We start from the raw sequence: 14,582 nt of genomic DNA on the forward strand, positions 1-14,582 counted from the left end.
CTATCAACACCCATTTTTACCTGCTCTAATTACTGCTCTGAAAGAGCTGGATATTTTCAACCTGGTGGCAAATAGAAACAACAACCTTGCAGTTTGGAAGCTTAATTTATGAGGGTTGCATTGTACAGTCTGTGCCATTGTTGGGACTTGGTTGCACAATCTGAACCTTGGCAAAGAAATCTGTTTAGCAACACAAAGTACTGAGCTCTGTTCCAGTGTTTCTGGGACTTGTGCTGAGCGTGGCTGTGGCCCAACTAAGATCTGCTACTGATATACATATTTTAATATTTCAAAACAATGCCAGCACCAAGTCCTGCAGACGAAGACCTCACCTAACTGGTTTTACTTTGGTCTGTAACTGTCTGAGCTTAACTAAAAGGATTAGGAAAGAAGGTGTGAAAATGGGCATTTATTGATCAAGCCTGGGCTGAAACACACGCAGGGACACCGAGGCACTGAAATGGTGACAGATGTTTTCTATTTTACAGAGAAAAATGAATGTGGAATTTTTTTTTTTTTCTGGGCAATCAGCTTAGGGAAATCTTATTTCATTTTTCTCGTTAATAAGCTTTTCTTTGTTTTTCATGACCCAGAAACTGCTAAAACGATTAGAACAGCTTCCACTAACGCGTCTTGGATGTATCCTCCAGAAAGTGGGAGCAAAGGTGGATGAGAGAGAAAGAGAAGAGGAAACAGGGATTTCTTAAAAAGCAGTTCTAATATTCATTGGGCAAATGCACTGAGTTTTGCCTTTGCATTTGTGTTTTGACAGTTTTTTAGTCGCTGGGGGTTTTTTGGCTCTTGGGAAATGCCTGCTACTGTTTGAGGAGACTGATGCCAAGGTCTAAATCCAAGCCTGCCTCTGTCCTGGGAAGGACACCAGTGGAAGTCAAGGCAGATTCTATAGAAAATATTTGCCTTACACAGGAGTGGTCAGCAACACTTGTCCTCCAGACACAGCCAGCTCTGCAATGGGCACAAACCAGCACAATTCCCAGAGGAGGCTCTTTGGGTTTGCACCAGCTAAAGAGAAAGTGCTATTTGGTCCACAGGAGGAGGCAGAGCTGTGATCCAACTGTTTCAGCCCTGAGCCTGCCCAGAGCGCTTTCAAATCGAAATTTATGGCAAAAGTGTTGTGATTTTTTTTCACTTACAGAGGTAAGTGAAACCAAGCAAGGATGGGATTGCACACATGTTTCCTGGCAGTTTGGAGAATTCCCAGCAGTGAGTCATTTGCATCAGCAACAAACCTCCGTCAGCCGCCCCTGCCACTGCAGGGCAGCCGGGCATGAAATGGGAACATTTCTGATGGCAACAGGCACCTGTGGGATTTCTTGCATGGAGTTGCTGTTTTCAGAGCTATAATTACACATGTAAACAGAAAACTGTTCCGTTGAAAGTGGCTGTGGAGAAGGTCGTGTCCAAGAGTGCCGGGTTTGTGGCACTGGATGTTTTGTGTTTGTGAATGAGACCAGCAAACAGTCAGTTTTAACAGGTGGCTTTGTTTGGATGAACTCTTGGAGCCAACTGTGAATTTGTAACTTATTATCAGTGGTAGGAACAGCGGAAGTCAGAGCATATACCCAATTCAGCTGATTTTACCATCACATTTTCTAACCCAGCTACAGCCACAAGGATGATGAGCTTTACAGACACAGCACTGGCCCCTCCTGGAGCAAAGCCCTGGAAAGTTTTCTGTGCAAGTCAAAAGACAGGCTCCCTTCACTCCCTACCCCCACATGGAGTTCATGGACTCACAGTGCAAATATTCCTGGAGCAGGAGATATCATGACCCTGGAAAGTTCCTCAGCCACCTCCTTTGGCTACTGGGGTGACTGAGGAACTGAGGTGACTGAGGTGACTGAGGTGACTGAGGTGACTGGTGCTCCCTCACCACATGGCTTTCTGTCTGATCTGATCTGTGTGCCCCCAGTAGGAATCAGCTGATAATGGATCAGCTTCAGGAATAACTTGATGACAGGAGCCTCATCATGTCCCTGCCATGTGCTGCCCACTGGTTTGTGCCAAAGGACTCATCCTTTTCCTTCCCATGAGCGTGCAGGCTTCAGGAAAGGTGCAAAATTAGACTGTAGATAATATGGAAATAAAAGCCAAGGACAAAAGCCAGGCTTTTACTGTGAACCTTTGTATTACCCACTTTACCAGCAGCTAAGAAAGGGTTAGACATGGGGTGGTCTTGCCTTTGTATTGTCCCCTTACTGTCGCTGCTGCATCAGAGGAGCCCTCAGCCCACAAGGAGATGAGTCTGGAGTCGTTCACAATAGAGCAACACTTTCCACTTCTAATCTCTAAATACAGCAATATTTTATCTGCAAGTGGCTCTCCTCATCTTTTGGAGCAGCACTTGCAACAGGGTTGTGATTTATTGTTGGAGAGGTTTTATTGGTGGTTTTTTTTTGCTCTGAAGACTTTCTTTGCCTCGGCTGCTCGAACACACGGGAGCTTTGCTTTCTCAGTAATTGCATTGTTCAGGAGATCAGTGCAATCTGTCTTATTTCCACTTGCTCTGATGCTTGTCCCTTACAGCTGGGGGGTTGTTCCCACTGGGGCCCAGGGGGTTCTGCCCCTACTGCCATTGCTGTGAATTAGGGTTGCAGAGAAGCACGACAAGAGTGATGGACCCCAGGACTGGTGCTCTGTGCTCCCCAAGGTGCAGTGCAGGCACAGCTCTGACTCTCTCCACTGCACACTCTGAGTGCCCAGTGTTCATGTTTTAAACATTTGCCATCTCTTGTGACAGAACAGCTCCATAATCCTTGCAATGATCTCTCAGAGCAGAAATCAGCCCAACCTTTGTGAGTGTGGTAGTTGTGCACAAAGAACAGGGGTTTAACTCCCGGTAATTCCAGTAATTACAGTTCATAACTTTGGTAAGCTGAGCTGTCTGGGCTTATCTCTCCAATTTTCATTTTCCTCGTGTTTACTTTGCGCTGTAAAGCTGCAAACAATCTTCTTAAAAAGGATGCTGAGCTTAATATCCCGCCTTCACTTAAAAAAACCACAACATGCTCTTTTTCCCACTAGAGCTCGCTGCAGGTAGGTTGGCACAATCAGCCTGGTTCCAGGCTCCAGCAGAGTGCCCATGGAGCAGAGCCAGCCCATCCCTGCCTGGCAGGATCCCACAGCACCAACACCTCGTCCCTTTTCTAAACAGGATGTTTGGGACATGGTTGCCAGTTTGCTGCACATATGTCCTTTCTTTGGTAATGCCTGTCCAGGTCATATGTAATCTTCAGGGCTCAGGGGATTTATTGTCTAAGGGGAGATGTTTCTGCAGAGATGTGTGGCCCTCAGGAGCCTCTGGCTTTGTGCTTCTCCAAGGCTGGGCAGGGCATGCTCTGACACCTGCAGGTGTTGCCTAAACTCAGAGAAATAATTCTCTCGACAATTTTTGAGTAGTGATTGTGTCTGAACTAACACATCCCTTCACAGTCCCTCCTGCCACCAGACATGACCCACCTGGGGCAGTTACACAAATATGTCTTTGCCCTCTAAGACACAGGCTAAATTCAGAGGGGTTTATATCGACTGCCATCTCCATTAAATATTTAATTAAGGCAGGCTGAAAACAACCTGAGTATTCTAAACCATTTTTCTAAACTTCCTACTTCCAAACCTGTTTTCCTCAATCATCCCCGCGCTCTGACCCCTGCGCTGTCCAGGGAAAGGTGCTGCGTGTGAGCAGACGCACACAGCCCACAGAGCTGCAATAATCGGAATTTTTCACCCGCTTTTGGGAGCGAAGTGAGCGAAAACAATTACCCGAAACGAATTTGTCGCGCTCAGGTGGTGATCGAACCCCTCGTTCATCCCCGCACGAAGATCGGGGACCTTTCCCCAGGTGCCCGCAGGGACCCCCCGCCCGTCCCGCGGCTGCCGGAGCCCTCCGGCGGAGGGAGGGAGGAACGGCAAGAGAGAGGGACACCCACCGGGAACGCGGGGATACATCGGTCCGGGGCAACACACAGACCCCTGGGGATCCACCGGACCCGGAAATCTATCGGACCCGAGGGATCCACGGCTCCCAGGGGATCCACAACCCCTGGGGAACCCACAGACCCCGGGGGAAGCATCGGTCCCGGGGCACCCACAGCCCCTGGGGAACTCACCGCCCCCAGGGGATCCATCACTCCCAGGGGATCCATAGCCGCCCCCGGGGCACCCACAGCTCCCGAGGGATCTACCCCTCCCAGGGGATCCACCATCACTTGGGAACCCATCGGCCCCGGGAGATCCACCTGCCGCAGGGAACCCACGGCTCCCGGGAAACCCAACACCCCCGGGGGATCCACCACCCCCGTGGCACCCACAGTTCCCAGGGATTCCCCGGCCCCGGGGCTGCCCCTGCTCCGGGGGGAAGGGGAAGGCAGCGCTCTCACGGGTAGGTGGGCAGGGCTGGGCTGCACCGAGAGACAGCTCCCCTTCTGCTCCCTGCACTCCCTCCTGGGGCACAAATCCAGCTCCATCTCTCCAAAACTTCAGCCCAACCTTCCTCATTGATCCAGCAGCTCCCTACAAATAGGTGGTTTTCCTCTTTTAGTTTATGTCCTACCTGGCAATTCTCTGGGTAAGCAGCACAGAGCTGTCTGCTCTGTGCCAAATTGGTGCTACTTATTTTAAGTGCGTGTGTGTGTGGCACATTCAGCAGAGAATAATATATCCACCTTTGTTTACCTTCCAGAGAGGAATCTGTGAGCTGGAGAGCCTGGGCTGGTTATTGGCTTTTCATGCAATAGGCTCCTGTCCACCTCAGGGCCCTTACTCACAGGGAAACCTTTTAAAAAGACAAATGAAGGCATTTAATAAATATGCTCTTTGTAGAAATGAAATGGCCCAAGCTCTGGCATCTATTCACTGCCTCCTTATGTGTGAGCACTTAACTTCCATACAGCTCTTCTTATCCACAGATTGCCAAGTACATGGGGTTAGGCTCATAATTCCTTTCTTACTTTTGGGAATTAAGAGATATAGTTTCACATCAATGAGAGGAGAGGAAAGTAAAGTCTAGAAGACCCAGTACTCAGGGATTTTCCAAGATACAACAATTCCAATAGCCCAGGGCAGATGAGGATTAACCACTGCTTTGTAGCTTTGAAAGACTGGGGCAATGGCACCTGAGTCTCCCTGTTGCATCATGTCATGATTTACCTTGCAATGTGTTGCTCAGGTCTCCCCCAGTGCTGAGGTGCCTCTGTCCTGCTCTGTGAGTGATCCAGGGTAATTCTTCCCTCCCAGCACTCCCACCAGGCAAAAGAATGAGCATTTCCTTCTGTCTGTCCAGGGCTGTTGATCCCTCAGTGCTACCCACAAGTCCAACCCTGTCCAGTCCATGAAATTCCCTGTTGGATGACACACGTAGCACATCGGGATCAACAGCATCCAGGAGCCTTTGTACAGTCACTGTCCTGTCTTCCTTGTTCCTAGAAGTCTCAGGTTCTGGGCCAGAAGAAGACTCATTGCAAAGGTCCAGAGCTGCCTGTGTCCATGCTTTGTCAGCAGAGTCTCTAACCCAGCTTGCTGCACTCAGCCTCTTGGTTGCCACGTCAAGCTTTTCTTCAAGCTCCTTGGATAGACTGTGAATGGCTTTCACTTGCTCCTGTTTGCTTCTGTAAGGAGAAAGTCCAGAAGTCCAGTCCTTGGAGGAAGGTTTTGCATCTTTCTGAGGAGGGGAGAAGCTCAGAGGTGAATGCAGAGCTGGGGGAGAGCAGTCCCTCAAGTCTTCACATCTCAGAGGACTGAGAAAGCAGCATTCACATTCCAGTGGTGCTGGAGGAGATAATGCCCCTCCTTTTTTAGGGGATTGAGCTCTTTCTAGAAGTTGATTCCTGTTTAAAAAAAAAAAAAAAGAGAAAGAAATATTAAATATGTCTGCAGTGTGTTCTGAGAAAGAGGCTTTCTAGGATGCTTTTGAAGTCTGAGTACCTGCCTCTGTGATTTTTATGTAATAGAGAACAGGATGCTTCATCCACCCAGGCCATGGAACTCCTCTCCAGGATTCCCCCACTGGTTTGCTCCTGAAAGAGAAGAGCCATCAGTGTAAGCACTGAACAGCTGGCAACAGGAGGGTAATATTTGGCTTTTGTTCCTCTTAATAATTGACTCATGTAACTGGCAAACTGCTCATACCACACACCAAACCTGTTCTTTCAGCTCAGGCAATGGAGATTTCCAGGTTTTTGGCCCTGAAGTCGAGGGTTTCAGCCCTACTAATGAGCCCAGCAGTTCTTGCCATAATTACAAATTAATTGCTCCATTTTTCTAGATAAAACCTTTTTTCCCTGTGACTTCAAAGCATTTGAATGAAGTGTTTCATGTCCTACATGGTGCTGATCAAGATTGGAGGGGTTTCAACGTGCCACTCCTGGAGGACTTACCTGCTCAAGCTCACACTGAGGATTTCCTGTTGCAGAAGCTGTTTTCTCAATGAACTTGTGTATCTGGTCAGGACATGATTTCTTCCCAACAGCTTCTCTCTGTTTCCTGTACACCTCTTGCAATCTCTTCTTCCTCATCTCTGCAGCCTCCACCAAGGACTTTTTCTCCTCAAGGAGGTTTTTCTTTCTTTCTTCCTTTTTGCGACGCATGAATTCCCGAACAATTTCGGGGCTGTAGGGGTGAGGGTTTTTAAGGTTTACCCTCCTCTTTGAAGGGTGCTTAAGGTTTTCTTTCTCAGACCCAATCTGTGCAGGGCTGCTCAAGCCTTTCTGTCTCTGAGGAGATGCACTTTTCCCTCTGCTGCAGCTTCCTGAGGTGCTGGGCTTGGCTCCATCTTTCATTAATGAAGGTTTAATCCTTTCCCCACTGAAGGCAGAGGGAGTTATGCCCCAAAGTCCAGGGGAAGGAGAATGGATCCCTAGGGATTGTTGCAGAACAATCCCTAGAGATCCTTTTCCTTTTACAGTATCTTTTGAGAGCCTGGTATGTCTGTTTTCATCATGGAACTGGCTTTGGAAGTGGAGGTTCCTGAGTGTTTGGTTGGTATCCTCAGCTGGTGCATTGCTGCCCCTTTCCACAGCCTTGCAGCTTTGGAATTCAGGGCTCTCCCCTGCAACTTCACTTCCCTTGTCTCTCCAGCTGTTTGCCATCGCTGGCATTGCCACAAATCCTCTACCAAGTTCTGTGGGAAACATTTGGAAACAACAGTGGTGTTATTACTCCAGAGAGTATCAATTCCTGTATCTATCACGTGCATCTCAAAACCTGCTCCAGGTCTGAGCACTATTTTCAGGCATAGTAAAACTTGTGACATTCAAGGGAGAAGATAAATCTAATCTGTAAAGGTGAAATTTGAAGTGGCCAATTGTTGTTGCAAGAGTCATTAAAGAAAAGGATGCTCAGAAGGGCCTGGAAAACTTTTGTTTCACTCAGGTTTGATAAACCACTTTTTTTGTGTGTGTGCCAAAACACCCAGTGCTGGAGGGAAGCAGCTGTACCGAGGGTGTTTGCTGTGCTCTGCTCTGCAGCTCTGCTCCTCAGATTTGGAAATTCAGGGGGTGGACCAAGCAACTTTCTGGCCAACTTCTGACCTTCTCTCCATGCAGAAGCACCAGGCAGCTTCACACCTGAAATACAGCATTTGTATTGAATTATTCTATGATTATTCTATGATTTTATGATCAGCCCCTCAAATGTTCTTTGAAAGAGAATTGTAACTCTATTAAAAGCCTTTACTGGATACCAGCACATTTGAGAACTGGACAGAAGGGGAAAACAAAATTATTCTTTTCCTTGTGATTACTTCAAACTCACTAGAGCAAACTAATTCATTTTTAAAGTGGTGAGACTCAGCAGGATGTGGTGTGGAAGGATCAATGCACAACACGGGATGAGGGACAATGTATAATGCAGATATAAACGATGCAGAACGAGGCACAAACAAATTACTGCTGCCTAATAGGCAGTGTCACATAATAGACAACATTTATCACTGTTTTACTTCATAATTTCAGGTTGCATTCACAGCATGCCAATACTTGCACAATTATGTATTTATTGCAAACACTTCTCCAGCACCTGTTTGGTCACAGGTACTTAGTTGGGTTTTGCATGGAAATCCTCCCCCCCCCCCCTTCCAAATTCTCTTCCAATTAAAATATTCAAGCTATTTTTTTTCCTAGGAAAGATTTTACTCTTAAATCAGTTCAAAGATGTGTTTCAGTGCTCTGAGTCAGGCTTTTCCAGCTGCTCTTCAGTAACTTGTCTGTGTGCTGTGGCAGCATCTCTGAGTCAGGGAAGCTGTTGGACATGAAGAACTTCCAGAGACTGACTGGTCAGTGGGCCCTGAGATTCCCCTGTGCTTTGGGAATATCTGCAAGGCAACATCTCCTCTGTACCATGGCCACTGATGGAGTCAGAGCCATTTACTTTTATTTTTCAGCTTGCAGCAGCCCCTGAAGTGCTCTGGAGGCTCATCTGGATTGTGGGTTTAGGTCATGTCACAAGGGGAATGATGTTTTTCAGACAAGGAAGAGCTTCACTCTCTGTGGGGCTGAAGTCACTTCCTACAATCCCATGGAATTCCTTGGGAAGCTTTCAGAGTATGAAGCACTGGATCTGTGCAGTTTGGTGTGTGACAGCAGGAACATGGATGGAATTGCCAGGATCTGTTGGGCTCAGGAGGGCTGGGATCCATCCGTGTCTTTAAGGAAACACCTGCTGGATCACTTTGTTTCCCAGGTTAGCAGTACTAAAAATTAAGGATGCACTTATTTTGTACACTCTTAGTTTCTCTGAACACACCAAAGCAATATGTAGACCTAACAATCTTTGCTTCACCGTGATGTTTGATTTCAATTAAATCTCTTTCTTATCTGCACGGTGTTCATTAACTACAGAAACTATGATACTAAAGTTCAAGAGCAGCTGCATTTCTGATGAGAACAGTTGATAGAAAAAAATCTTTTGATTTAAATATTCTCCTGGGTGGTTTCCCCCCCCCCCCCACCTATGAACAGATGAATATTTTATAGCTGTTGTGACTTAATTTTTTGTTAACTACAGCAAATTTATAATTCATCAAATTCCTGAGTACTTTGGCTCTGACCCCTGCCCCTCATTCATCTCTTTGTAGCCCTGCCTTGGCTCCTTCCCTGACAGAAACTAATAGCCAATAAAGACACCATGACACTGGCAGTTACAATGATGAATGCTTCACGTGGCATGGTCTTATTATGACCCACTCTCAGAGGAAGATCAAGCCATTTTTCAAACAATCCATTAAAACAAAAAAAAAAAAAAAAGGAGGGAGAAGGAAATTATTACATATTTCATGCATTTTAAATCATACTTAGGTAGTAGAGCACAGGATGTAACTATGCTCATAATTCCATCTGCTTGGCTTTTTTTCTTTCACACAAGTTACTTCCCTGGTACCTTGGCTGGTGTGAAGTACAACCCACAGCACTTGCACTCTTTGCCTTGTTCCCCACAAAATCTGAATGCAACCACTTTTATTCAAAGTAATAGCCTTAAGTGGGTAAAATGACAGCAGACTTTCAAATCTGCCCTCAGACCTCTCAAATAAAACTGAGGACTATCAGCTGAGATTCCTGTTCCCACGGTTGACTTTGTAGTTAGTTCTGGACTGTTCATCTGACTTTTCACTACCTTGTTTGGCAGGACCTCCCTGCCTTTGGTGGCACTCAATTCATCAGGGAGCACAGAACTGAACAGGTGACAGACAGCTCTTCCCACCGAGGACATAGGACTTATTTTTCACTTCTGATGATTTTTAATCCTGGCAGATCTGGGATTTAACTGCTGCAGTGGTGTGACACTGTCACAGGTAACACAGGCTGGTTTTTGGGTGATGCCCATGGGCACAGAGGGTGCTTGTGGCAAATTCTGCCCATGGAGTGCCTGGGGGTTGTGTGTGGAAGGGACTTGCCAAACAGCTCATCCATAAATTCAGCCTTTTCACCTTGTGCTGCCAGGAGTCATCTTCTGCCTCCTGGAATGAGTGATGGTTTGTGTCTGTTCCTTCACTGGTTTTCTTTGGTACCTGCTCGGTGTAACCTGCTGGGTCCTTGGCTGTGGATCCCATGATTTGGTGTTATTTAACAACCAGCAGGTTGTTAATTTTGGCAGGTGAGTTTCCAGATGCCACCAACTTCCAGTAGTTTTGTCCATCAGACCATCCAATTTCTCATGATTTTCATCCTTACCTTTCCCTACTTCAGCTCTCTCCAGAACAGAGGATTTGGGTGGAGGCTGCCTCTGGCTTTGTGTTTGGATTCTCTGTGCTGAGCTTCTCTCTCTTTGGTCTTTAATCAGGATGGGAAAATAAAACACAGAAAAGAATTAGCGTGCAGCTAAAACCAAACTTCAGACATGAGTGCTGAACCCAACAAACCAATCCCAGTCCCATTCCCTTGGAATGCAAAAGCAAGGAGTCTTTTTAATGAAACTGGTCACCAAACAAGCAGGACTCTTGCTGTTTTTTGGTGGTAGAGATGTGCCAGCAAAGCAAGCATTGTCCTGGATCCATCCCTGAGGTTTTATCCATGACCCTGTCTGTCCATACAGCATGGCCCTGACCTAACTGGTACATCCAGTGGGTGCAATGGGACCCCTTCCCTTTGGTACCTCTGGAGATCCAGACTAACAGAGCAAACACTGGATGCTTGGGCAAGTTGCCTCTAACAAACTGTGATGTTACCTCATTGCTAACCTGGGGTCTTGGATGCTTTTTTATAGCCCCTTCCTTGTCCAGGGATGATTAATCCCTTTCTACCTGGTCTTCTGTGCCCTTCATCAGGCAAAGAGAGAGCAGACCTCGGGTTCAGAGCACTGAAACCAAGACAATCAGGGTGTTGAGACCCATTAGTCTGCCAGGAGCTGTGCAGATGCTGGTACCCAGCAGCACTGAGCTGGTGGATGTGTGAAAGGCAGAAGTGGCTCCCTGGGCTGCACTGCAGGTGTGTGACACAGGGATTATCTGGCCAAGCAGCTGTGACACACTTTTCTCAGTGGTAGAGTACAGGGAGACAAACTGAACTAGATGCATCAGAACTGAGTGCCTGGAGCTGTTAATCCTCAGCCTCGTGGGCTGCCTCTGTTCTGCAAGTTGAATGGTTTGTCTGGCAGTTCCCTGACTCAGTTACATAAAATGATCTGGGTTAAAAACAAAACTAGCCTTCCCTTGGGATGTTCAAAAGAGGCTCAGCCCGGATTGTGGCTTTGGCTTCTGGGTATTAGGAGGGGTAACACGACAGAAAGCACTGCCTGATGCAGGTGGAAAGGGGAGGTGGCAGCAGGGATGTCTGGCTCCCACAGACCCCAGGGGAGCACCAAAACACACCTCCAAACATCACTGTAAAAGGTGACAGGGAGCAAATCCAAGGGAAATGCCTGTGGAAGCTGGTGGTGTGTGACAGGGATGCCAGTGCCCAATGAATTAACACTAATGCTATTACAGCAATAAGATTTATTATGTGCAGCTTTTCAGCTCCTCTTCTCTAGTCCCACATTCCCTCAGTAATCCCCCTTGGCTGAGGAGGTTGCTGGGCTCTCCCCAGGCAGGCCTTGCTCCCAACTCCATGCCTTGCTCCCAGCAATCTGAGATCTTAAACCACACTAAACTAAGGTGACAGCTGTACATGGAGGGTTCTTCAGCCCCAAATTTAGCAGCAGAGCAGGATAAGGACAGTCTAATAATATTTACTTTCAGATCAGCTGTAGTTCCATTGAATGAACTGTCAAATCCCCTGTAATGCCTCTGAACTGCACAATTCCTGCTTTAAATACCTCTGCACCACTGTACTGCTGTGTCCCCTTCCATGCTTTACATGTGGAAAAAGGATGTGGGAGGAAAGGGGAGAAAAGAGATTTGCAGCAAATTGTTTACTATTCTGTGGAAAGAAATGAATGAATTTGTGCATGCTGGGGGGAGCAAATCCAGTGGAGAAGTGACCTCAGGAGGGAGCAGGGTGGGATGGACAGCCCAGGGAAGTTTGTAGCTGCAGAAGTAAATGGATTTATCACAAGAACATGAGTGATGCCCAAAATGGACCAAAGGTGGGGTGGAAGCTGTGTGGGAAGTTATTCAGCTGTGCCAAAGCTCTGCTGGGTAATGCACACTTCCAGCCTTTCTCCATGGATTCCAGACTACTACTGACCTCTGTAAGCAGGAGCAGCAGGAGCAGAGCCCACCCTGCACACCTTTCTCTTCAGGGCTCTTTTTGGCAGTGGCTCTTTAGCAGAAATCAGGGGCTTCTGCTCCCAGGGTCCTGCTTGCTGCCTTTGCTTCTGCTCCTGAATCCTCTTCTTGAGTTGCTCCAACTTATTTTGGGGTGATTTTTTCCACAGCTCTTCCAGCTTCTGCTCACTGGCCTTGCTGGCTGGTGAAAGGTGGTCCATGAGAATGTTGCTCCAGCTGCCCCACGGGCCAGCTGAGAATGACCTGCTCCCTGCAGGGGAGTGAGGTCGGTGATGCAGGGAGCAGGGAGGTCTTTCCTGCTGTGCTGTGGGACCTCTTGAATCTGCCTGATCCCCGAAATTGTCCCTTCTTGGTCTGCACAGGCTCTTTGCAGGAGCCCATGGCCCAGCTGTGCCTTCGCCATCCACAGCCCAGTTCCTGGAAGGGCTGGAAGGTGCTGAGTGTGAGGCTTCCCTGAGGGACAGAGGGATCATTCTGGAAGGGGCAGAGATCACAGCAGGGCTCTCAGGCAAACAGGTCTGTGTCCAGGCAGAGAGAACAGCAGGGCTTCCCTTCCTTAGGAAAAAGAAAACCAAGAGTGAACATGTAGGATGTGTTATTAAATTGGTCAGTACATTGACATGAATGACTGCTGAGTTTCTACAACATGCTCTGATGGTGAGCTCAGTGTCTCCACAGGATCAGCATTTTGCCAGTTACCAGAAATTTGGCAAACAAAGATAATCTTAGGAAAGTAAAATGCAAACAATGGTCTGATAAGAGTAATTATGAGCATGGGCAGACAAACACAGAGAGCTGATGTCAGGGACTGCCTTCCTCCAGTGCCTTGTTGTCAGCATTTCTGAGGGTGAAATTGGTGATTTTTTTGTTTCTTTTTTTTTTTCCTAATAAACAATAATGTGCTAAACTTTTCCTGAAGTCCTGCATCCCAGAATTTAATTCCCTTTATGTGTGGCTTCATCTCTTCATCCCCCAAGTGCTGTACTTTCAGGTTATATTTTACCTGTGAGCTGGAGGAATCTCATTGCTCTTTTTCTCACTCAGAGCCATCTCATCTTTGTTCCTCTCGCCATCTACAGCACAGCAAAACCATGTCAATGACAGAAATGCTCCTTAACCACTCAATTCAAACAGCTCCTTTTACTGGGGACTATTTCCCCACCAAACCTGGCCCTTTGGACACCTGGGTAATATTTCATTCCTCCTTGGGAAAGAGCCTGCCAGAATTTCAGTTCTGGGATGGAAAGGTGAGAGTTTGGTGAAAAAACATCTGTGTGGGCTCTGTCTGTGCCACCCAGGGCAGAGTGAGGATTTGTCACCAGCTTGCACAGAAACCTGTGCTGCCTTTAGCCCCCTGTGTCCCAGGCATCTGAATCCCACAGGATGGGGTGTTAAAGTGTCCTCCACCAGGTCACATCTCACCCCTGTCATTTAAACCCAGTGCCAAACATCTTTCCCTCCCCTGCTCAAATGGTTTGGGAAGAAGAACAAAGGTTCCCAAGCAAGACCACAAGCCCCAGCAAGAGATCAACTCACACCTCTTGCTATCCTGGTTACCAAGAGCAGGATCCAGGCAGGGATAGCACAAACCTCTACTGCTCAGGAGGAAATAACAGCCATAAATATTGAAAGCTGGCAGCTGAAACTCTTCTCAGCCAATAAGCCACCTCAAAAACAAATACCCAGCAGATGCAAAAATAATAAGTGAAGTCTGCTCTCATCGTTAGTTTTTAAGAGTCTTCTGGAATTTGGTTGGATTTCCTGCTTTTTGCCTTCTCCCACTTTATCTTTTAGAAATGATTGTAAACACACTGTTTATTTCCTTTCCTTCTCCCCCTTTATCTTTTAGAAATGATTTTAAACACATTGTGTGTTTCCTTCTAGAGTTAGCAAACAAAATGCTGCATGTGCATCCCTTCAGTTATCTCTGGGGAAAACACCTCAGAGGAGAAGCAAAAGGAGTTTTTACTGTGCTGCAGCTTTTGCCTGAGCTCTCTTCAGCAAGGTGTGACTCCGTGTGCCTTGTGATATTTTGCTGGGGACATCACAGAAAGCTGACAAAAATAGACACTTCCCTCAATAAAGAGGGTTTTTCACTGTCTCCTGTTGCCTTCCCTTCCCTCCAGCACCAAAGCAGTCCCATCTCAGCAGTTTCCCAGTAACTCAGAACTCACCAAAGCTCTTTTTGTGCCAAAGCTTTCTTCTGGCTGCCTGAGATTTGGCACCACTCCATGTTTGATGATAAAATTTGTTTTCAATCCTTTGTAGCTGTGAAAAGGCAGATTTTTCTTTTGAAGGGTGACATATGTTTGGGGGTTTTTTTTCCCCTGGTAGCTTTTTGCTGGCACACACTGCTTCTCTGATTAATTTTGCAGCTCCTAGTTACTGGGTAAATACTGGCATG

General features: G+C 47.1%; 2 protein-coding genes across 2 annotated transcripts in view; one reads left to right on the plus strand and one right to left on the minus strand.

Moving 5' to 3' along the window:
- CCDC187 (coiled-coil domain containing 187) overlaps positions 1-4,711 on the minus strand; it is a 28,928-nt gene extending 24,217 nt beyond the window's left edge. The window contains exon 1 of the mRNA XM_051807629.1: positions 4,696-4,711. The gene's annotated coding sequence lies outside the window, so the exon portion shown is untranslated. The remainder of the gene's footprint in view (positions 1-4,695) is intronic.
- Positions 1-14,582, plus strand: part of GPSM1 (G protein signaling modulator 1) — a 109,573-nt gene that overhangs the window by 8,605 nt on the left and 86,386 nt on the right. The window lies entirely within an intron of this gene.

Source organism: Manacus candei, unplaced genomic scaffold, assembly GCF_025592945.1.
Source record: "Manacus candei isolate 608988 ecotype Guabito, Panama unplaced genomic scaffold, ASM2559294v1 h1tg000071l, whole genome shotgun sequence".
Lineage (NCBI taxonomy): Eukaryota > Metazoa > Chordata > Aves > Passeriformes > Pipridae > Manacus > Manacus candei.